Source organism: Lissotriton helveticus, chromosome 10, assembly GCF_964261635.1.
Source record: "Lissotriton helveticus chromosome 10, aLisHel1.1, whole genome shotgun sequence".
Taxonomy (NCBI): domain Eukaryota; kingdom Metazoa; phylum Chordata; class Amphibia; order Caudata; family Salamandridae; genus Lissotriton; species Lissotriton helveticus.
Genome location: NC_136071.1, coordinates 397,035,552 through 397,060,617, shown reverse-complemented (window position 1 = coordinate 397,060,617; position 25,066 = coordinate 397,035,552). Strand labels below are relative to the sequence as shown.

General features: G+C 46.1%; 1 protein-coding gene across 3 annotated transcripts in view; it reads left to right on the top strand.

Annotated features, from left to right (window-relative positions):
• LOC144784230 (uncharacterized) overlaps positions 1-25,066 on the top strand; it is a 1,557,451-nt gene that overhangs the window by 593,168 nt on the left and 939,217 nt on the right. The window lies entirely within an intron of this gene.

Below are 25,066 nucleotides of genomic sequence, written 5' to 3'. Positions count from 1 at the left end.
GTGTTCAAAAGCGGGTCCTTGTCGGTTAAGTCTTACTAATCCTTATTACTTCTTTCCCTTTTTATAGTTCATAAGGAAAAATAAATACAGATCAGGGAGATAGACTTCATACAAATACCCATACTGTAGACTGCCAGTCGTTAGCAGAATATAATAAAATTATAGACTGCTCCACGGGATGTCCTCATTCAATCCCTGCCTGTCTGAGGACAACCTGTGTATCCACCTCTGTTCCTTGTGGAACAAATTCTGCTTAGATTTGTTGCTAGGAATCTCAAGGATGAGCCATCTCAATGAGTCAGCTGTGTGGTTGTGATCTAGAAAGTGCCGGCACATCTTGGTGTTGTTTTTCTTACATCGGAAATTGCTTCTGTGCTGCGATATGCGAATCTTCACGGGTCGAGTGGTCATGCCCACATATTGCAGCTCACACGGGCATTTAAGCAGGTAGATGCAATTGGAGGAGTTGCAATTGGTATGACTTCGAATTTCCCACGTGAATGTCTCTGTTAATTGTTTGGACTTAGTAATGCTCGTATAGGGACAGACACTACAGGAACCACAGGGGTAGTGTCCCTTTACTGGGGGAAGTTGCCAGAGTGTGTTCTGTCTGCGAATTGCACTTTGTTTAGGCCTGGTGTGCACTAGGATGTCCTTTATGTTTTTGGACCTTTTAAAGGCAAATCTGGGTATCGCAAGGTTGAGATCTCCTGTGTTAAGGATCTGCCAATGTCTTTTGATGATTTTTTTTAATTCATTTGAGACAGGGGTGAAGGTTGTCACACAGGTTAGCAGATCATTGTCTTGCGAGGTTCGGGCATTGTACTCCAGAAGGGCCTCTCTATGATTGTTCTGTGCCCGTTTCTGTGCCTTGTAGATCTCCCTTGTTGGGTAACCTCTTTCTTTCAGATTTCGAGAAAGGATGTTAGACTAATTTCTATAATCTGTTAGGTTGGTGCAGTTGCGCCTAACCCGCAAGAACTGGCCAAAAGGAAGGTTGAGTCTTAAGGCTCTTGGGTGGTGGCTTGAGAAGAGTAGTAGACTGTTCCGGTCCGTGGGCTTCCGATACATAGTGGTATCGATCTTCCCCCCTTCCAGTCTGATGGTAAGGTCCAGGAACGCTATCCTGGAGCTAGAGGCAGTGATGGTAAAGGTAAGAAAGTTGTTACGGGTATTCAGCCAGTTGAAAAACTCTAGGTACAGGTCTGATGTCCCTGTCCAGAGTATGAGGATATCGTCGATGAACCTCCTCCACAGTTTGATGTTAGAGTGGTAGGGGTTCATTGGTCCATTGATATGTTGTTCCTCAAAATCTACCATATAAAGGCAGGCCACCGAAGGAGCAAAGGTGCTGCCCATGGAAGTTCCCTGGGTCTGGTGATAATGTTGCCCTTTGAATTCGAAGAAATTCTCAGTCAAGGCAAGATCAGCACATTCCATGATGAAGGAGGGTGGTGTAGGCGAGGACCATTCCTCCATGCTGAGAATCCTCTCAATCACCCCTAGTGTGGCCCTCTGTGGAATGTTGGTATAGAGGGCCTCCACGTCGAGGGTGATAAGGAAGTCGATTTGAATGTCCTCCTGTAAATTGTCAAGGAGGCGAAGAACGTCCTTAGTGTCTTGGACATAGGACGGAATCCTCTTCACTAGGGGTTGCAGGAAATGGTCGTAAAATTGCGATAGGGGCTCCAGTATCGAGCCTATACCCGATACAATAGGGCGTCCAGGCACCGGGGTTGTCCCCTTATGAATTTTGCTCAACAATAATCACAGGAGCCTGCGTGCTGTTTAACTATCGGGTCTTCGCCTCCGTCGCCAACTGGCCGACGTGAGCGCGTCCCGTTACTTTTATTAACTGTGGGTCACATGACCCTTACGTCGCGACGTGACGAACATCGTCACCAGTCACGACATTACAGCCAGACTGTCCCTGTTACTTGCAATGTCTCCCAGGGCTTCATCTGGTCACCCAGTATTTTCTACCTTTATAAGAAACCCTTGGGATTCATCCTTGCAGACAGCAGTATCAAGATCTACCTCTATAGGATTGCACCTAACTCTATCTCGAAATCTAAGCCTGCCTCAAACCTATCCAAACTGGGATGTCAATAAATGTAAATGTAAATGTAGTTGAGCTTATATAGCGCACAGCTACCCGCAGTGGGTTTCCCGGCGCTTGCTTAGGGAACTGTTGTAACCTTAACCTTTCCCTTTCCTGGTTCCCGTTTCCCCCCTCCCTTTTCCACCACCTTGGTTTAACCCTGGCTGTCAGCCTGGAGGCAGCTCTGGAACGTTGTGATTACTTTGCTACCCAGCTGGATGCATCGGATGTTTTATGACTAATAAAGTCATCACTTCTAACTCTCTGTGTAGTGTCATTTTACTACATTTTATGGCGACGAGGGTCAAGGAGCTGAGCCAGGGTCAGCGTGGTGCGTCCCCCTGGAGTGAATTTATGCTGGGGAAGGAAAAGGAAATTTGAGACTTATCTCCTACCTGTTCCGATGAACCTTTGCCAGGCATCACCGTTGGTGACTTCTCGGTGTCTCTTGCCGGGTATGCTGCAAGCGAAGCACTATTATCATTGAGTGGCTTCCAGGCACCGTCGTGGGAGTTGGCTGTTAGCTGACCCTTATCTGCGGATGCGGCAGAGCTGGCTGTGTGTCCTGTTTTCGGAAGCAATGGATATCGTCATCTGGAATTGGAGTTGAGTGAGGAGGACAGCGTGAAAGAGAAATACATTTTAAAAGGTATTTTAGCTGAGGCGGCGGAGCTGGTTCTTGTCCCGACTTCTGAAGTGAAGGCTCGTCTTCTATTGTAAAGCGGTGTCGGGTGACGCGTGAGGAGAGGAGCGGAAGGTGACTGGATTCGTCTGAGGCTGTCGGCGCTGATCACCGCGAGGAGAAGAGCGGATGGTGACTGATTTCGTTTGAGGCTGTTGGCGCCGATCACCTTTGAGAGGGCTCCGTTTTTCACCGCGCTGGGGTCGCGCATGTTGACTTCTTCAAGTAAGATTCAGTGCCCAGTGTGAGAGGAGTTGTGACGTCGTTCGGGGGCCGAGCCTCCTTTGAGGAAAAGCCGCTATTTGGTGAAGAGCGGCGTTCTGGTGAAGGGCGGTCATTATATGTGGCGCTCTGTTTTCCTCAGCCCCTATGTGATTTGCCAGAAGTGCTGAACGTTTTCCCCTCATTACAGCCTTGCCTCGTCAGTTCTTTGAGGGAAACCGGCGCTGTGAGGGCATTGAACTGTTTCAGCGTTTTTCCTGCTCGGTGAGGCTGAGGGAAAGCGACGGCGCCCACCACAGGAAGTTCCCGCCCATTACCACGAACTGAGGAAACTGAAAGAGGACTTGGGGGATTTATTAGAATAGGAGCCAGGGATAATATCGATGTGTAAGGCGGTGTTATAGGGAGTACTGGGGAACTTAACTCTCGCAATCTTCATTCTTCAAGGTTATGTTAGTGAAAAGGTGTTTCTATTGAATACTCGGTGTGACATTAGCTTATTCTTCTTTAAATTTGAGTTAAAGCTAGTAATTCCATTCCCCACTGCATGGCCATGGCAGGTGCAGGTATGAGCCAGCCCCCTCCTTTTCTAAACGAGCTAGGAGAGCCAGAAATACCTTGGAAGAGATGGGTTGGAATTTTCAAGTCTTATCTTATAGCGATAGGGGGGGCTAATTATAACAATGTAAGGAAACAGCACATATTGTTACATAATTTGGGCATACATGGAAGAAAGGTGTTTGAAGACATAACGGGAAGACTAGTAGATGATGAGCAAGAAGAGGTAGAAGGTGTGAATGTTTATGATTATACTTTGATAAAACTGGAAGAACATTTTAAAATGAAGCTCAATGTGGTGCTGGAGAGGCACAAGTTCTATAAAAGGGTCCAGAAGAAAGATGAGAAAGTCACAAATTATGTAGCGGTTCTAAAGGGTTTAGCTGCTACATGTGATTTTGGTGCAGTAACGGACTCTATGATAAGGGACCAGATTGTAAGGTGCACGAATGATTCAAGGATTCAGGAAGAGCTCTTAACGAGAAATCCAGACCTCGATGAGGCTTTGAGTATAGCTAAAGGGTTAGAGCATACGGCCATGTGTATGAAGGAGATGAAAATACATGATGGAGCATTGAGGGAGAAGAATGAGAGTAGAGGGGCTCAAGAGGGGGAGACCATTTGCAAGGTAGGGGAGAAAACGAAGGTTGGTCAGCGCAATAACCCCCAGGGTTGGTTATGTTACAAATGTGGTAGCCCTAATCACCTGGCTAACAGCTGGAAGTGTCCTGCCAGGGATACCCTGTGTAGGAAATGCAACAAAAGAGGGCATTTTTCCAAGGTGTGTAAAAATGTAAACCAGAAAATACATATGGTGGAAAGTGTTGAAATAGATGAGGCAAAGGAGAAGTCTTATATTTTCCAGGTGGGGGAGGAGGAGGAAAGTGAATGTGATGAACATCCCAAATGTGAAATTACCTTGGATGGTAAAGTATTCGAAGTTTTTGCTGATTCATGTTCCCGCTACACTCTCATAGACAAAAAGGAGTTTGAGGAAAAGTTTGCGGGTCAGGGGGTAGTTTTGGAGAGAGCAGACATAAACCCAGTAGGTTATTACAAGGAGCGCATACCGCTAGAGGGAATGGCGAAAATGAGAATAACTTTTAAGGATAGGCACACAGTAGGGACAGTGTATGTAGCCAGGAGGGGCTCTAATCTGTTGGGGTGGAAACACCAGAAAGATCTGGGTATCAAATTGGATCCCAACAACAAAGAGCAGGTACTCTTAGTGGAACCTTCTAGGGTCGCGGAAGAGGTTATCCAGGAGTTTGAGGAAGTATTTAATGAGAAGCTGGGGGTGCTAAAGAACTATATGCACAGGATTACACTGAAGGAGGGGGCGAGGCCTGTGATACACAAAACACGTTCCATACCTCTACGCATGAAAGAACCTTTGAAAGCCGAGTTGGACAAGCTGGTTAGCCAAGGAGTGATCCAAGAGATAGAGACATCCTCATGGTTGGCCCCAGTTGTGATCACGACCAAGGATGGAGGAAAGAACATTAGGTTGTGTGTGGATCTGAGAGACTTGAACGCAAACATTCTCGTGGACCGATACCCCCTCCCGAGAATTGGAGAGATGTTAACCACCATACAGGGGGCGAGGTATTTTAGTGTGTTGGATTTGTCCTCAGCCTATTATCAGATAGTGCTACATCCAGATTCACAGTCTTTGACAGCGTTCACTACTCCCTTCGGCAATTTCAAGTTTTTAAGGATGCCATTTGGGTTGGCGTCGGCGGCAGCTGCCTTTCAAAGGGTTATGCAGCACATACTGAGGGAATGCAGCAAGACCATGTGCTTCCAAGATGACATTCTCATCTATGGCTCAAGTGAGGAGGAACACAGTGAAAACTTGAAAGGTGTTTTAAGGAAGCTAAGAGATGTTGGATTTACTACCAGGCTAAGCAAATGCAAGTTAGGAGTGAGTTCCGTGGACTACTTGGGGCATACTATCTCTGAGGAAGGAATCAAACCAAAAAGTGATTTGGTCAATGCGGTCAGAGATGCACCCACGCCTTCCAACAAGGAGGAATTGTTGTCATTTCTAGGACTGGCAGAATACATGGCTAAGTTCATTAAAGACTTCGCTATCAGAACACATGCCATGAGAGAATTGGTGAAGAAAGACAGCAAGTTTGAGTGGGGTGAAAGACAGGAAGAGGCGTTTAGAGACATAAAGAATGCTATAATTCAGGCCCCTTTCATTGGTAAATTTGATCAAGGTAAAGAAATAGTAATAACCACAGATGCAAGCAACAAGGGAATAGGAGCAACATTATCTCAGAGGGTGGAAAAACAGCTCAAGGTGATTGCTTTTGCGTCAAGAACTCTGACTTCCCCAGAAGCAAATTATTCCACAGTGGAGAAGGAGGCTCTGGCAGTATTCTGGGCCATCAAACACTTCAAGTTCTATGTGTGGGGGGTACCATTTGAAATACACACGGACCACAAGCCATTGGTCCCACTATTCAGCAAGAAGAACATGGAGGACATGACCCCACGCATAGCCAAGTGGGTCTTGGGCCTACAGGGGTATAATTTTCGAGCAGTTTACATTCCCGGTCAACTAAACAGAGTAGCGGACTTCCTCTCTAGAGCTCCGGTCTCAGATGAAACAGCGAAGGAAGAGGTGCAAGATGACATCTTGGAGATAAAAGTATCTGCGGTGATGAAAGAAGAGTGGGAAGAGCACTTAAGAAAAGATGAGACTTTGAAAAAGGTTAAGGAGTACATTGTCAAGGGATGGCCAAATAAGTGCAAGGAGCTGGAAAGAGAAGTCCAACCGTTTTGGAATGTAAGAGAAGATCTCTCTATTGATGCGAACTTTGTCTTGAAGTCAGGGAAACTAGTGCCTCCTGAGGGAGTGAGGCAACAAGTCATCAACTTAGCCCATGAAGGCCACCTGGGCAGGAGTTTGTGCAAGAACAGATTAAGAGCTGACTATTGGTTCCCAGAGATGGACCGTGAGATGGAGGAAAAAGTTCGGGACTGTTATGCATGCAGCATCAGCGACAAGTCAAAAATCACCAAGCATGCACCATTGATACCAGTTAAAGTACCTGAGGCTCCGTGGAGTAAACTGGGATTCGATATCACAGGACCCATTCATGGAAGGGGTTCACAGGAGATGTATCTTTTGGTGCTGATAGACTATTTTACCAACTGGATCTTTCACAAATTCGTGGTTAACATCAACACCAAAGCTTTGATAGGTTTCTTGAAAGAGGTGTTCACGAGAGAGGAGTTTCCTGCTACTATAATAACGGACAACGGAGTCCAGCTGGTTTCAGAAGAAATGACGGAATTCTTAAAAGATTGTTCCATCTCCCACGTCCGCACGCCGTTGTACTGTCCCAAGGCCAATGGCAAAGTGGAAAGGGCAAATCGTTTACTTAAGGAGAGCATCAGGTTGGCAGGAAGATCAGGAAAGAATATGGAAGACGCTATTGTGGAAACGTTGTGGGCTTACCATACCACCCCCAATTCTACAACTGGGCATTCACCTTTCGAACTTATGAGAGGGAGGAAAGTTGGATCTAAGCTGTCCCCACAATGGATGGAGAGAGGGAGTCGTCTAGAAATAGACTCTGGAGAAGTGAAGAAGAAGATTGAAGACAAGCAAGACAAATATAAAGAGTGGTATGACAAGAAGTGGGGAGTTAGAGAAAAGGAACTCAAGAGTGGTCAGATGGTGTACATCAGGAAGCCTGAAAGAATGGGGAAAGGTGAAGACAGGTTCTACCCTCCAGGGAAGATAAGAGAAGTCAAGAGCAATGTGGTTGTTATGCAGGACGGGAGGGTGTGGAGTCAGGATAGGGTGGTTCCAGCCACATCAGGGGACCACAGGCTTAGAGAGGATAGGGTTGGTTCTAGCGACAGAGCAAGGGAGCTAGGGCACCGCAGGGAGAGTCATAGGAAAAAGAGCATCCCAGCATGGCACCGTCAGTATAGCATGAGGTAATTTCCCCTAGCCATCAAAGCTTTTCCTTGGGCCCTGCCCTAGGTGTTGTATTTATCTGCATAGGCTTGTTTTGAATACTCATGTCAATTACTTCAGCCTTTCCATATTCGTCTTTCCCTTTTTTCCCCCTTTTCTTCTTCCCTTAGGGAAAAAGGTGTGTTGTAACCTTAACCTTTCCCTTTCCTGGTTCCCGTTTCCCCCCTCCCTTTTCCACCACCTTGGTTTAACCCTGGCTGTCAGCCTGGAGGCAGCTCTGGAACGTTGTGATTACTTTGCTACCCAGCTGGATGCATCGGATGTTTTATGACTAATAAAGTCATCACTTCTAACTCTCTGTGTAGTGTCATTTTACTACAGGAACCCTTCCTGATATTCCCCTGTGAGATAGCAGGGTATCCACAAGGTGAAAGTCTGGCATCCCGCCGCGAGGGGCCGTTGTGGAGATTAAGCAAGCTGTTGCCCAGAGTCGCAGAGTGTGAACCCGTGAGTCGAGGAGGCACCGGGGCGAGAATTATCGAGTCCGTGGAATTTTTAGCCCAAGACCCGCCGGGGCGGGGAATTGAACCCTGGTCCAGGACCGATCTTAGATTCCGGGTCTGCCGCCTCTAACCCCTGAGCCACACTTCTCCACCTGACCAGAGACAAAATCATCCTAATTTCCAAGTATGCCATATATTCTCTGATTCAGTCACGCCCTTCCAACTTGAATCTTAAAGGCTTAACATCCCAACTGACAGAACAACCCAAATTCCTATGATTCACCCTCTCTCCAAAAAAAGAAACTCTTCTCCTAGAAGAACACCTCAGAACAACTGTTCAAGCACCAGTCCTCTCCCACCTTGATGGAGGCAGTGTCATGCTCAACAGCAGCCCTCATTTCCCTGAAAGGTGTGTTTCACACAACAGCATTGCTTATCAATGGGGGTGAAGAAATCTGACCACATCACCATTGCGCTGAAGTATCTACAATGGCTACCTCTGCAAGTGCAGATCATCTTCATCTTCAAGATCAGCTGCATCACCATCACCTACAAGGCTGTCTACACCAAGGCCCCTGTCCACTAGGTTACAACGTAACAAAATAGGGAGTTCTAATGCCAGAGTAGGAGTTCAAACATGGCCAAATTAGAGACTAAACATTGCAGGGATAAGAAAACAAGCCTTCAAGGTATATACTTCCAGAATCTGAAACAACATCCCCCTCCAACATCAGAAAAGCCCAAGCACTTTTCCAATGCAGGAAGATATTGAAAAATCTCCCACAGATGAGCTGATTTATGACCCTTTCCATAGCTCTACCACCGCTCCCTGTCCTCCACACTGCCCCCCACATATCTCCACTGGGTCTAATCCCCTGCTGCGCTTTGATGCTAGCCAGTCAGGTTCTAGCTTTAGAAATACCAAAAGAAATAAACACTGTATGAGATTTAGTGTAAAGGTAAACTAATGCCATTGTCATTGAAAATAATTGTAATCGAACAGAATTTCAAAAAGAATTAGGAACACTTTGTTGCTATAAATATTTTATTTGCTGCACAAGGCTATTTTCTTGGTGGTCACCCATTGCAAAAAATAAAACTAGTTTTGTGTCATTTTTTTAAACTGCATTGGCCAATGGCAAGACCAGTCAAGGCTGGCACACCAGTACATAGTTTTGGGGATTGAGGTGGACTTACCCTGAACTAGTCTTGTCCCCTTCGCTGAGATAAGAATGGGCAAACTCAGGCACAATATTTAAATGTTGTATTTCCGTGATGGAGTCCTTAGAGTAAGGAGATTTGACTTTTTCCTTTAAAGGAAAGTTGATTTTTTGTTGTGCTCATTAATGCACAGTTCCACAATGTAGTATAACAGCTCAGACACAATATGACTTTTGCAAGTCTTTTGTACAATGTAGTCTGTGGGTTTCCAGAATAATGACAGAAAAAGGTTAGTTTGTCCAAGAACTTTTGCTTTCTGCAGGAACTTTCTGCACTAGAAGCACAAGGATTACTAGCCCACTTTAGGGCTTGTACTGAAGGACTTCATTGTCATCGTCGCTATCCTTGTGCAGTGCTGAAATAAAGAACACTCATAGCAGGAAACATAAATTGTCTATCCCAGTCACATATATTATATATATCTAACAACAATACGCCAAAATATGCCCTAAGATTCTGCACACACCCTCTTGTTTGTGTATTAGAGTATGTGTATGGAAATGCAGTCTCCAGATTGAAGCGTTACTTAATCAGATGAAAAGGTGGGAATACCTTTTTCAAAAACCTAGTGTAGGAGAGTAGGGTCTGCTTTCTTAAGGTCACCCCAATTTTTGCTTTTTGCTTCACTGGTTGTGGCCTGCTAATCAGACCCACAGCCTGCTGTTCTCTCTCTAAATTCACATACATGTACTATAGGTACATCACCAATTTGGTACTGGACACCTTATCGGCCCCTGTACAGTGTACTATAGGTACCCAGGGCATAGGTGCATCCAAGGCCTACCAGGGGCTGCAGCATATCTTTTGCCACCCCTGGCTGGCCATTCAAATCAACACAACTGGCTGATCACTCAGCTGGGGCAAGGTGGTGTACTCACCCCTTGCTTAGATATAGTATACCTGTATCTAAACCTATATCTGGACACATATAAGCCTATCAGTCACTCCTATGGCAGGCCTTAACAATCCTGGAGGCAGAGTGCTTGGTTTTATGTGAGGTGGTGCTCTAGCATGAGCTGAGCCTGTCTGCAGCTTTCGGAACCATTTCCTTATAGCTGTTCCAGGATATTGCCATACCATATACTCTTAAATGCATTATAATCCTCGCGATTATTGCTAACTTTGGTTTGGCTTTATCAAAACATGTCGTGTAAGGTGTCATACACTTTGGAATACTACCCCCTCGCCAATTCTGGTGACGGGGGTAGCATTCCACCCTTCTAGAGGGAGAAGACATGTTACTTTTCTTAAACGCGGTTAAATCTAACCAAAGCCTCAGCGTCACAAAATGGATGCTGCTGCCACAGACACAAGTCTGGCCTCCTGCTGCTGACCGAAACTTGGCTGGGGAGGCCTGGACAAAGGGTTTCCTGTCACAGGGAGGTGCTAAACCACCCCAGACAGGAGATAGTGGATTGGGGCAGGGAGGGCTGAAAGAAACTAGGCACTGCCTGGGGCACACAAGGTGTCCCATGCAAAATCCAGTCAAACCGGTTCTGGGGCACTCCAGCCCCACCTCTGGCGCAAAACTGGACAAAGGGAAAGGGGTGTAACCACCCCCTTCCTGGGTCCCACCCATAGGAGGGACCTAGCAGGTAATCCAGCCCCTTGATTTGGAATAAAGGTAGGAGCTGTGCCCAGGAGCATTAGATTATCCTGACTGAAACTTTGATACAGAACTCTGGACCCTTCGACATCCCACTCGACGTAGAAGACTGAAGAATCTCCCTTGTGGTCAAAGAGTGACCACCCTGTGCAAACAGGCACCATGCAGCGCCCAACGGTTTGCTTTGTTGCAGTTCCGCCAGAACTCGAGCGACAGAGATCGACAAGACCCAGCTTCCCTGACTTCTAACAGCCCGATCCACAGTCCCAGCGAATCTGAGACCCGTGGAGGCGACGTGAAGCGTGGAGCCGGCCATCTTGGAAAAATTACAAACTCCTGACCGTGCAGCTCCCAAGGCACCCTCGAAGCTGTGCATTGGGGTTTGAGAAGCCCCAGCCCAGAGCAGCTCGTGCACCGAAGATCTCCCCTCCACACTCACCGAGTGCTGCGTCGGGCCCTTTTGCATTTTCCTGCTCGACGCGTTGGTCCGGTCGCTTGCCTGTTGGCTAGTGGCCCCAGTACCGACGAACCTTTGAATTTGCTCTGCTAGGCTGGTTGCTCCAGACTGGCCCTCGCTCCCCTAAAAAGGAGCAACCTCTCTGACATTGCTAGTCCGAGTAAGAAGCGATCTTCCAATCCTGCGTGGGTTGCATTTGCCAAGGCCTGTTAACTCCGATCCGGAAGCCGACACCAGGAGCCTTCGTGGGTCAGCTCGTGATCCACTCCTGGACATCCTCGATGCCCCAGAGTCCACGTGGCAGTGGAGACAAGCGTCTCGACAACCACCTGATTGCGCCCGACATTGCCTGGTTCCTTCCTGGTTCCATCCTTGTCACTGCTGAGTGACCCAGACTCTGTCCCCTCTGCTTTCAGGTACTCTACATCTTCGATCCACCCTTGGATCCAACCGGACTCTTTTCTCCTGGCCGCCTGCAGCATCTTCATCTCCAGGCTCCATAGATCTCCACGACGAAACCCAACACACTTTGGCACCTATGCACCTGCTTCCTGTGGGTGAGGTAACGATCTACCACCGGTGCTCCTGTAGTGGTTTACCCCTTTAGTGTCCTAGTTTAAAGTGTGGTAATTCTATTCCAGTCGGAAGACTTCCAAAACAGTAACTTTCTAACTTTTACGCACCATTGACTTTGCATTGGTGCATGCGTTTGCTTTTAGCGCTGCACCCAAATCCCGCGGGCTACTCCTGTCCTAACTGCTCTTAGTCCAGTGTAGTCCCAGCGATTCCCAAGGCCCTAGGCCTTACCATTGTTCGTAAAGTGATACTTATACCACTTATTTAGTATATGGTTTGAGTGGCCACCGGCCCTATCCATAATTGTGCAACTTGTGTATGTTTAACTGTGCTTTTGTTTAAACGCTTGTGCCTCTGCACTCATAAAGAGTACAGAGGATTATTCTAGTAATAAATACATATATTTTTATAATATATAACTTGTGTGGTGACCTTTCATTTGGTATTATAGGATTGCATATGGTAAAACAGCTGGCTTCACATGCCCTCTTGAGTTAAGCCTAAGACTGCTTAGGTCTATGCTACCCCTAGGATAGCTTGTCTATAAGGTTGACTTACAACCACCACCATAAGGGATTGTTTGGACTGAGACAAGGTGCCCACAGAATTGTGGACATCATACATCAGGCCAACTTCTCACATTGGTGTGCAGCGGTTGGGATTTGAGCTTGATGTTGTTTTACCATTGCAATCTTTATATCATTTGAAAGATCACTTTGAGTACTATAGGTACATATAAACAAAGCTAACATACTTAAGTTCTACTGAACTTAGTAGTTGTAGATTAAAGGGAGTAGCACACCCTGACTACAACTCACTGGCAAGGTTCCAGTAGGACAACACATAGTGTAGGTAAGTGCACCACTTACACCTCACTAAAGCTATGTCTGGCACAGGTGAAACTCCAAGTTCTCTACCTGTGAGAGGTGACCTGACCAAGGCACCCTCCAGATATGCAAACCTCGGCTTCAAGGACTTGACTGGGATACTTCTGCTGCAAGTACTGAAGTCGGCAACCTGTTTCTCTTTTGGAGGTGAACTATCCTTGTGCTGCCTGAACAAGCAAAGCTCCTGCAGAACCTGTCAGCGCTCACTGGTAGCGCTCGTGTTTTAGAGACTCTGCAGCGCTATTTGGCAGCGCTTGTCTTTCACCTCTCGCGTTTCCCGCTCCGCGGGAAACACTCGTTGTTGTGGGCTCATTGGACGGCAAGGAGGCCAGGAAACAGCAAAGCCCACAAGCCAGTTGGGCTCGGAGAACCTCCCCGCCACGCCCCCCTCACCTGCAACAAATAGCGCTGAAGCGCTGCTGAAGAGCGGATACTTCTGCTGCAAGTACTGAAGTCGGCAACCTGTTTCTCTTTTGGAGGTGAACTATCCTTGTGCTGCCTGAACAAGCAAAGCTCCTGCAGAACCTGTCAGCGCTCACTGGTAGCGCTCGTGTTTTAGAGACTCTGCAGCGCTATTTGGCAGTGCTTGTCTTTCACCTCTCGCGCTTCCCGCTCCGCGGGAAACACTCGTTGTTGTGGGCTCATTGGACGGCAAGGAGGCCAGGGAACAGCAAAGCCCACAAGCCAGTTGGGCTCGGAGAACCTCCCCGCCACGCCCCCCTCACCTGCAACAAATAGCGCTGAAGCACCGCGCATCGCGGGACGCGCGCGGGCGACGCCGGGCTAAGCCCGGGCAAAGGGCGGGCCCTCTGTGGCCCTCAGTGACCGAGGTAGGCCGGGCTGGTCCCCGGTATTTTCCGTTTGCCTGCATAAAAATCTTTGAAGTTCGCCTAAATATAAACTTGCATGATATTAAGCAGATTGTCCTCTTTTGCTAGAAATACGCTATCTGTCAGTTCGAACCAATCCTCCTCTCCCTGAGAATCAATATTTAAAGTTTTTATTGTTCTGTTATATCTGGGACTGCTAATCCTGCTTAAGGGCTAATATTTTCCCAAAGCATTATGTCAACAAAGAAATTACGCTCTGGGAAAGTCTTAGGGGAAAAGTCATCTCTGACATCTGGGCCCATTCCCCTGAAGACAAAGTCTGAAAAGAGTGCACTCTTGAAAGGCCAGATGCGGTTGGTACAAATCTGGGAAAAATCGGTGAATAAATCCCAAGATGCACCAATAATGTTTGATGTTGACTCATTATCACAATCCCAACTGCCATTGAATATGGAGACAGCAACAAACACTGGCCAAATGATGGAATCAAATAAGCCTTCCCACACTCAGGTACATGAAGTAAGTCTCCCAAATCAATTATTAATCAGAGCTGATTCAGTCCCCATGTTACCAGATCCGCAATCATCTCTCCACATTATTTCTATTGGTAAAGAAAATGCGGAGAATGTCATGGATGACACATCTATTTCTACCAGTATTGATCTCGAACTCTGTGGTCGTTATATGGATAAGAACATTTTGACCCAGGTTGGGGACAGTAAAACTCCAAGTAGAGCAACCCCGTCTGGACTGCTGCTCTACAGCAGCACTCCTTCACTCAAATCCAATGACAATCTTTCCATTCAGAGTGATTTGAAGTCTCCTCAACTGAACTTATCGGGGATTTGCCCATTTGCTCCATCAAGCTATCCAAATAACGAGAAACCAATTTCTGAGTCATTGATAGCTCTTGAACAAATTCTGTCCTCTATATTACTTTTACTTGGTAAATTTGCTGTGAGCTCTGACTGTATTTTGACTTCTGTGACCGAGATATTGAAGGAATTGTTGGCTAAAAAGGTTGCAAATGTACCCATCCTCCCTACTGAACCCGTCGCCCAAAAGGTGGGCAATAATCTTAATCCTCTAGAGGAAAACACACCGCTGAGAATGTCTATAAAGGCTGACATTCATAAGCCTCTTGTGAGCCCTATCTCACCTTCCTTTGTACAGAGCCAAGGTTCTAGGCTTATTGTCCAGGAAGAGAACTTGGTAGAGATCGGGCAAACGGTTGAAAATGAACTTTTCCCTATCTTTACTCAAGAAAAAAAGGGCCTAGTAGGAAAGTTGACGGGTAATAAAATCTTAAAAGTAAAATCTAAAGGGAAAAATAGGAAGTTGCTGCGCAAATATAAAAAGAAAAGACCAAGGCAAATCGTCTTTGAAAAGCAAATAATACCAGAAGAGCCTGACGCAATAGAAAGTGGGGAAAATTCACTGCCGGATATTTCCATCAAAGAGGTAGTGGAGAATATTCCTAACAATGTATCAGTGGGCACCATTGCTGAGGATTTTTCGAACGAGGAAATTCCATGTTCTGTGTTAAATGTACCCGAACCTCTAGCATCTAAGGCTGTAGATCTGGGAAACGCGCCGGTAGTGGCAAAGGTACTTAATCCATCTGCGCCTTTCTTCCGGCCTCAACCTGATATTGCTAGAAGTTCACTTATTCAGCCTGTAAAAAGTGCTATAATATCTGTGGATACGCTGACATTGGACTTTTTTCCGTTGTTTGACCAAGACCTAAAAATGAATAGATCTTGGCTGCTTTCCTGCTTTAAAGAGATTGAAAACCTAAAACTAATTTTATCTAATGATATAGATTTGGTCTTACCAATAAGATCAGTTAATGGGCAACGAACAAGGGTAACTTTTTACTCTAAAATTATCTCTAACCTTGTTCTTCAACAGACGGAATTCTTCCAATGTAGAGGAATTTATGTGTTACCTTATGTTAATAATGCCTTATGTGTCTCCTCTAGAGATGGAAATATAAAGCCGGTTTTTCCTCAGGATGATCATTCTACCTTTAACAAAGATCTAAAAATCTGGGTCTCTAGGGGTAAACGAATGGTATCACAGGTACTTCCTTTACCTGATAACTCAGATATCCCTCTAACAGAAGACAATCAGAGGTGGAATTGGTTACCAGGGGTGTTATCTACTAATACCACGAATAACCCACGACTATTCCAACATCTTTAACATTCACTTAAAAATTGTCTCTTGGAATGCCGCTGGTTTGTATAATAGTCCCGAGAAACTCGATCTACTACTCTCTTAGAATGCAGATGTGTTATGTCTCCAGGAGACATGGTGTAAAAATCTCCCATATGTTGGGAAAGATTATTATGTCCTGGAGGGTCCTGCAAAACCATCTAATAAAGGTCACGCAAAAGGTGGAATTGCATGCTTGTTAACCACCTCTCGACAATGGCAATTTTCCCACTACACAGACTCTAGCAATCTTTTTCAATCTATAATTATTAGCAATTTAGCCACAGTGGGAAGTCGGTCCTCATTCGTTATTTTAAATGCATATATTCCTCCTGAAGAAATTTTTAATTCAGTGCTAAAGCGATTGTTTTCCTATGTTAAACAACTACTAGAGGTAGAACACCCCCCTTATATACTGTTGGTAGGTGACTTAAATAGTAAAATCTCCAACTTCTCTTTAGACATGTTTAGAAACAAATTCAAGGAAGAAGCATATAATATACCCCAAGCGCTCTGGCTAACCAGAATAAAAACTAATAAAAGAGGTAAGATCCTCTTGGAGGAACTTAGTCTCTCAGAGGGGCTTATTCTAAATGGTAGGATGCCCTCCGATAGCCCTGCTAATTATACTCATGGATCTTTTAGGGGTGAATCCATTCTGGATTACGCAATTACGGACTATGATACGTTCTACTTTATTAAAGATATGGTGATCTCTCACTCTCCTTTGAGTGATCACAAAATGATCACCATAACTGTCTCACTAATCCCCCCTGAATCCAATCCGTGGTCTCTACAGAATAGAGATCTTTCTATAGATCGTAAGTCCGGTAGATGTTTTTGGGGTTCTGCCAATATGCAGGATGTACAAAATCTCCTTGCCCAAACCTTACTCGAACTAGATCAGTGGAAAGATACTGAATTCTTACAACTTGATAACTTTATTAAAAAAATTACCGGGATAGCTAAAAAAAATGGGTAAACCTAAGAGTTTGTATTTTTCTCCTAGTCCATTGATATTTTTGAATAGGGAGATAAACAAACTTATTAGGAAACAATATCGTAATAGATCCGGGGAAAATGAGCGGCAGTTATCGTTATTAAAACGTAGGAGAGTTAGATTGAGATCTAAGTTGAAAAGGGAAAAAGAAGACTCTCTCTGGATTAAGTTAAGAGAGGCTTTGACCTATAATAAATCTAGAGAATTCTGGTCCATAATAAGGAAAGGATGTGGTTCAATAATAACTCCCACTCCAATTGCTATTGCGGAAGACGTCTGGATTTCATTTGTGTCTCTATTATATGCCCCTAATGGTACAATGGGGGACATATGGAACCCTCTCCCGAATAATGATTTAAAAATAATACTCCCTACTGACAACTCCATAGCTACCGCGATAAGGAGTATGCGCTCTTCCGGTGCTATGGGGCCAGATGAACTCCCCATGTCAATAATTCAGCAGGACGTGACTACCTGGAGTAGGATTCTTCTTCCAGTATTTCAAGCATGCTTTTTATCTAGAACAGTCCCCGAATCTTGGAGGGGAAGTATATTAATCCCGATATTTAAAAAGGGTGACCGGGAGATACCATCTAATTATCGTTTAATAGCTTTACTAGATTCAATAGGGAAAATTTTCGCCAAATGTATTTTAATGTTAATAATGGAATGGGCAGAATCAAATAAGATCCTACCCATGGAACAAACAGGTTTCCGTGAAGAGCATGGAACGTTAGACAACTTGACACTATTGCAGGTGATAACTGATAAATATGTACGTGTCCGGGGTGGAGGCATATACGCGGCATTTATAGATTTCTCCACGGCGTTTGACAAGGTGGATCGGCCAACGCTGTGGAGAAAGTTGGCTGCGCTGGGTATGCCCGGATACCTACTTGAATTAGTTAGATCTCTGCATTCGAATACTTGGTGTAAGGTGCTACAGGGTGGTAAAAGGGGTCTCGCTCAATCTATCCCCTCCCAGAATGGGCTTAAACAAGGGTGCATATTGGCGCCTATATTGTTTTCCTTATATACGGCCGACTTACCAACCTCTATTACAGCCTGTGAGGGACTAGCTCCGATAATCGGAGGGTCTGCTATATCGGTCCTAATGTACGCAGACGACATACTTGTTTTAGATTTGACCCCGAAGGGTTTATCTAATCGTCTGCATGCATTGAACCAATTTTCTGTAGCACATTATATGAAAATAAATACATCTAAGAGTAAAATCATGTGCATTTTTGGAAAGAAAAAATGCAGGTCAGGAAGTTTTAATTGGTTTATAGGTGGACAAAAACTTGAGGTGGTTAAAACCTATACCTTTTTAGGTAAAATTATATCAGCAAATCTTAGTGAGATCTCCCATATCGATCATAACTCTCGTAAAGCACTGGCCCATGGAATGGGGCTATGTTCATTATATAATGCTACGGGGAAGAGACACTTTTCTCTCCTTTTAGATGTATTTAGAGCAAAGGTTCCCGCAACTCTCCTATATGGAATCGAATTAGTGGAGTTGAAACAATGGGGGTTCCTGCAAAAAGTGGAAGGAAAGGTTTTGCGGAAAATGTCATCTTTTAACAATGCTTGTTCAACATCGTCATGTAGGTTGGAATTCGGACTCCGAAGCTGTTGGGTACAGGGGTTGGTGGCTCTTGTAAGATGGGTAGCCTGTTTGGCTAGAGGTAAATCCGGTACCCTAAGAGAAGTTATTAAAAAGGAACTCTTGGGCAACTTTAACGAGTTCTCGTCATTAGTAAAAAGCTTTAGGAAAGCAGCAGCTTTATTAGAGTTGGATGAGAGTATTTTATTTTCCCTCTCTCCCTCAGAACTAAAGTTTAAACTAAAATGTACATCTTGGGAACTCTGTTATAAGTTGGATATACTTGCCCAACCTAGTCTGAAAGAAAGGGAATTTCTTCTACAAACATATATCCCAAAACGGCCCCAACAATATCTCATTTGGAATACCCCCCACGGAGTCCGTAGACTATGGTATCTCCTACAACATGACTTGCTTCCACTTAAGTCTCTTCTAGCAAAATGGTATGGGGGATCTCCAATGTGTAATCTTTGTAATAATGCTGTACAGGATCGAAATCACGTCTTGTTTATTTGTCCTGTATTGCGCTCTTTGCGCTGTAAATGGTTAAAACCAATTTGTCTACAACTAGGAATTGTAAATGCAAAAATGTTTATCCATGCACTTCACTGCCCTCCAAATGAAATGTTTTGTTCCAGAATTTTTAAATTTTTTAAAGGGTTCTTAGATATTTATTAATGATTTACAGGGAGAGGATGATGATAGTTCTTCTTGCTGACAATCCGGTGTTTTTCCTGTTGTATGATGTTATTCTTTGATTATTTTAATTTGTATAATGATGTGTTTGGTTTTATGTGGCCCTCATTGAGAGCCAAAACATAATAAACTTGATTTGATTTGATTCAAGGACTTGAGTGGCTTGTGCCATTCAAGGGGGCTGAAAAAGGGTCACAACCCTACCATCTCCATCCTGATAGGAATCCTAGAAAAGGATGATCTTGAGAAGGCTAGTGCAGGTCCCTCAGGTAATCCAGGAGATGAGGTAAACCCCCCAGAAACTGACCCCACCCCAGAGGTAGAGGTAGATTCAGAATCAAGTGAGTCAGAAGATTCAGATGACCAGGTCGAAGTTGGAAGGCTTAGCCAAACTAACTTGAGCCTACATGGGAATGGAGAGGGAGACCACCTCCTCAGACCCAATAGCAGAATATACCCTGGCAATAGAAGAGAGAGATCCCCTTCCAGGGAATCTAACCTTTCTAGTGCCTCAAGGGCCTCTGAAAAGGAAATGACTTCCCCTCAAAGAAAAGTGCATAGGGCTAGAATGAGGGCTGTCAGACTCCAGATAGAGAGGGAAGAGATAGCCCTGGCCCAAGCTAAACTTGCTTTGGCAAGGGAACACAAATTGTGTGGATTAGATTCCACTGGTGGCAGCATTATTCCTAAAGAGAAAGACAGGTCATATGACAATAGAAACCTGACAAAGATTGTGCCCCCCTACAAGGAAGGGGTGACATCCACAAATGGATGACTACTCTGGAGAGAGCCTACATGGTACAGCAGGTTCCTCAAGAACAGTGGGCAGCAATCATATGGTACTCCTTTTCTGAGGAAGGGAGAGATCAGCTCCTCACTGTTAGACCTGAGGATGCTAAAAACTACACTGTCCTGAAGAGTGCTCTTATTGATGTGTTTAGCCTAAACACTGAGCAATACAGGTTGTTGTTCAGAGATAACCAAATAGCTCAGACTCAGGACTGGACTGACTTTGTTGATTGTGCCACTAAGGCTCTGGAGGGTTGGTTGCTGGGAAGTAAAGTTTCAGACTATACAGGATTGTACAATCTAATAATGAGAGAACAGATCCTTAATAATTGCCAGAACCAGTTGTTGCATCAACACCTTATTGACTCAGATCTGACCTCTCCCCAAGAATTGGGAAAGAAGGCAGACAAATGGGTCAGAACAAGGGTTACGCAGAAACCCCAGAACCATGGAGGTGATCAAAAGAAGGCAGACCAGAAGGGTGGAGATAAGAAAGAAAAAGACCAGAAGTCTTCTTCAGGCCCCCAAAATAATTCTAATAAGGAGGGTGGATCCCAGAATGGAAACAAGAAGAAGAAGAATGATGGCCCAAAGAAACCTTGGTGCAATACATGTAAATCAGTTTCACACTGGGGTAGTGAATGCACTAAGAAAAATCCAGTCCCTACCACTGCAGCCCCTAAGGTACCTGCACCCCCTAGTACAGTCAGCAGTGGTGGTACACAACCCAAGGCTATAGTGGGGGTTAACCCTGGGTACTGAGATGGAGTCTGGCCTAGTCAGAATCCCTACTCAGGCAGTTCTGCTCTATGATGTGGACATGTCTGTGTCCACTACTATGAGTCCCAATACTTTGGGCAAGTATAGGCAGACGCCTTTAATCAATGAGAAACTGGCTCAGGCCTACAGGGACACATGTGCCAGTGTCACTATGGTGACACCTAACATTGTGGACCCTGGACAAATTGTACTAGGTGAGAATTATCTAGTGACCAATGCTAGCAATGCCACTACTACACATAGTGTGGCTGTTGTTAAATTCTCCTGGGGAGGGGTAACTGGCATCAAGAAAGTTGTTGTGAGTGCAGACCTCCCAGTTGACTGTCTTTTGGGCAATGATCTAGAGGAATCCTTATGGTCAGAAGTGGAGTATAGGACTCATGCAGAGATGCTAGGTATTTCAGCACATGCCCTTGCTGTAACCAGGTGGTGGATCTTGAAACTATAGACAAACCACAACCCAAGAGGAAGAGCAAGAGGGTTAAGGCAGTACCTTCCCACTTGCCCCAGGTTGGGGATCAGCCCTCTCAGGAGGATGATTCTGTGATCCAAGAGGAGACTGTCCTGGAAGAACTTGAACCTGATCAGGTTGAGTTTCTGGGGACAGGGAGACCCTCAAGGGCAGATCTGGGGCAGGCTAAGTTAACTTGCCCTTCTCTTGAACCCCTCAGACAGCAAGCTGCTTCTGAGGCTGCTGGGAATGCTCAAGGTACCTGTTGGACTTGGCCCTTCTGGCAGGTCCACCCCTGAAGTTTTTGCTTGTTATATGTGACCTGGGGATGGTGATTCCCACTCTGAGTGCGTGTAGATGAGAGAGGCCTGCCCTCCCATAGGAATGCATGGGGAATGTGTGTGTGTCCCTGATAGTTCCTGGTGCGTGGGGGGTACAAGCTCGAGTCTGGTATGTGTGGACTCGTGTGATCAAATGCTGCAAGATGATGTATGCGGCATGTGTGTGTCTAAAATGGAAGTGCCACTTCTAGACATGGGTGTGTGTGTGCAGTAGGTGTGCTGGCGCGTGATTGGCTGAAGCCGGATGGGGAGCCTGGCTCCAGGAGTCTGTGTGGGTCTGCCCCGGTGGTGAATGGAGAGATTAACATGCTGATGTGAGGGAGGGGCTGCGCCTGCATCCTGTATGGGGCTGGGCTTTCCCCCACAATGCGGCTCCACCCCCCTGGGGTGCGTCTGACGACCCTAGCCTGACTGATGAATGGAAAGGGTGGCTGGGGAAAACAAGATACTATCAATAAACAACACAAGGAAACCGGAGGTCTAGTGAGAAAAGAGAGAGTAAATATACACAGAAGAAAGATTGAAGCAGGACTTACAACCAATCATTATAACTGTCTGACAGTCACTAACAGTGAAAAATTGATGACGCAGAAGCAACTTCATGCCAGGAGAAACCCTTAGGAGGGCAGAAAAGTAAGGATTCCCATCAACTGCCCTTGGTGGCCAGTGTCATCATATGGAAAACCAAAGTGAACCCTGTCACCTCAGCTCTTCTGGTACCGAGCCAAACGCTGATAGACTAGGCGTACTGGAGACAAGGATAGAAAATGCAGTGCAAGAAAAAGAGTGTGAGTGAGTTAAAAAAGATACATCAGTGGTCCCGGATACCTTTATTGATGACCACTGGTGGACTTATTAAAATATATATATACAGTGTCGGTTTTGAATTAATCAACCGAAAATGGTCTACTAGTTGCAGCCGTGGCGGGTACAAGGACCCCGGCTTTCTTCAGGACCTCGTTAGTATAGCTACTGCATAAGGTGCAATGTTCAACCAACAGTGATAACAAAACAATTTAAAAGCATCACGGTAAAAATACACGTGAACAATACCGGTACCTCTATGCAGGATGGATGATTATTCATTCCTGTAGAGATAAAGCAAACATCAAAAACATAATGGCATGCTTCGTTAGTCACTGCCCGCTCAAACCTTCTGTGTTTCAAAGAGAATTCAAATGTAATCCACTCACCTATCCTGTGTGAGGTAACAGGCCTCACCTCACCTGGCTCTGACTCCGGTTTAAGGATGAGGCATCGCCCTAAAAAATGCAAGTAACAACTGTAGAGTAGCCCAGCATGTCATACCTAAAGTCAGACATATATATGGACAACATGTTGTGATCGGGATGGTTGCCAAAACAGAAAAAGTCCATTAATCTTCAAGGTTGTAAATATATTAAAATCGTATTAAAAATCCTTAGATCCATGTATGACATTGCCCTGAAGATGCGATGTATTAGAGAGCACTGTCTTGGACTTAATGCTCTAATAGTTTAGAGGAGGCAAGACGTTACCAGATATCTCCATATAATACCTGTTTAAAACACTGGGAAGCACATCTTACCGCCATAGATACTGAAGAGATCTACCCCCTAGCTCTCGATAAAAATGCAATGTTCGCAGTGAGGCATGTTATGCATTTCTAGCTCCACTCTACGTTTATAGCAATAGCGTAAATTCACCCTCTCTGTATGCCCACAGAAAAACATAACATACAGCACAAGAGGTGAAATAAGGAGGCATTCTGTTTAGTTAGTGGAAAAACAGGTTCGTGATGTTAACGCTTACCTCTCCGTCGATACCTCGAGTTGTGTACTGAGGCAGGGGGAGGTAGCGTTCCACCGTAGCTTGCCGCCATTAGTGCCAGCCTCAATGAGTCACGTGACGTATACCATCACCCTTACTCGCCCAATGACAGGCTGCAACTACAAAATGACGTCATCAGGCTCAAGTTTGTAGTACGGAATAGTAACCACTCGGAATTGTCGTACAGGCCACTTTGGAACGAATGACGCTTCACGTCACTAATGCTGAACCTATCACAAGCCAAAAACTACAAAAATACATCATCATGCTCACAATTGTAGTTAGGAAGAACTGCGTGTGTCAGAAAAAGCCCGAACAATCGAAGCATGTAGAAAATGGACCGATAAGGTCGAGTCTGGTATGTGTGGACTTGTGTGATCAAATGCTGCAAGATGATGTATGCGGCGTGTGTGTGTCTAAAATGGAAGTGCCACTTCTAGACATGGGTGTGTGTGTGCAGTAGGTGTGCTGGCGCGTGATTGGCTGAAGCCGGCTGCGGAGCCTGGCTCCAGGAGTCTGTGTGGGTCTGCCCCGGTGGTGAATGGAGAGATAAACATGCTGATGTGAGGGAGGGGCTGCGCCTGTATCCTGTATGGGGCTGGGCTTTCCCCCACAATGCGGCTCCACCCCCCTGGGGTGCGTCTGACGACCCTAGCCTGACTGATGAATGGAAAGGGTGGCTCGGGAAAACAAGATACTCCCAAAACCAGGTGTGACTGGTTTCTCCCCCACCCAGCACCTTTAGACAAAGGAATTTCATGTATAAAAAGAGGCTGTGACCTCTTCCAAATCGTTCTTGTTTCCAACTTGAATCCACCAGGGGCGTGCTGCTGCTTGGGCTCAGGGTATGGCTTGCCTCCCTGGGCCCTGCCCAGCTCCTGGACTTCTGATGGCCTTTCCCTTCTAGGAGCTGCTGTGCTCCACCTGAGGTCCTGGACTCGTTATGGACTTTGCTGCTTTCTCTGCATCTAGCGCTTGGGGAGCGCTTTATCCTGCTTGTAGCGCTGGGAGCGCTCTATTTTTCCTGATAGCGCTGGGAGCGCTGTACTTCTGTCCTAGCGCTTGGGGAGCGCTATATATCTGTGTGCGTAGCGCTTGGGAGCGCTCTTCTTACCAAGCCGGTGCCCACCCGGCATTTGCCCCGTTCTTGTAAAGCGCCCCGGGCCCCCAGAGAGGGCCTTCCTCGTTTTATTTGTTATTTGCGAGGGAGCCTACGCCTCATCATTTCCCCGGAGTTCACCGCCGCTGGCCCTGGACCCCTCGTGATGTCTGCCCCGGGCCGCGCTGTGATTGGCTGCCGGCCCGGGATTTCCTAGTGACGCCTTCCCCGGGCCGCGCCGTGATTGGCTGCCAGCCCGAGGACTTTGAAGTCCGGCCCCCCGAAGAAGCGAGAAAGCAGGTAGCGGCGGGAGCCTACTCCGCGCTCCTGCGTTGCCCCGAGATGCCGCCGACCCCCCTCCCCGGGGCTCCCGAGAGTGGGGGAGAGCCCCGGAGAGCAAGAGGAGGCCGACGGAGAAGGAGAGACCGGCGTACCAGAACCGGTGAGTGCTGCAGCGAGAGGGGGAGAGGAGGGACGTCGGGGCACATTGCGGGTGCCCGCCCCTCTCCTCCAGTGAATCCTTTGTTGTGCTTCTAGGCCCGTGGGGCCCCCAGGGATGTCGAGTCCCCCGAGAGGGACTCCACCTAACGCCAATTGCTCTCAAGCCCCGAGAGGCTCTAGCGCCAGGTTGTTCTTCGAACCTGAGAGGCTCCAGGCGTCCCTATTGTTCTAAGGAGCCCGAGAGGCTCCAG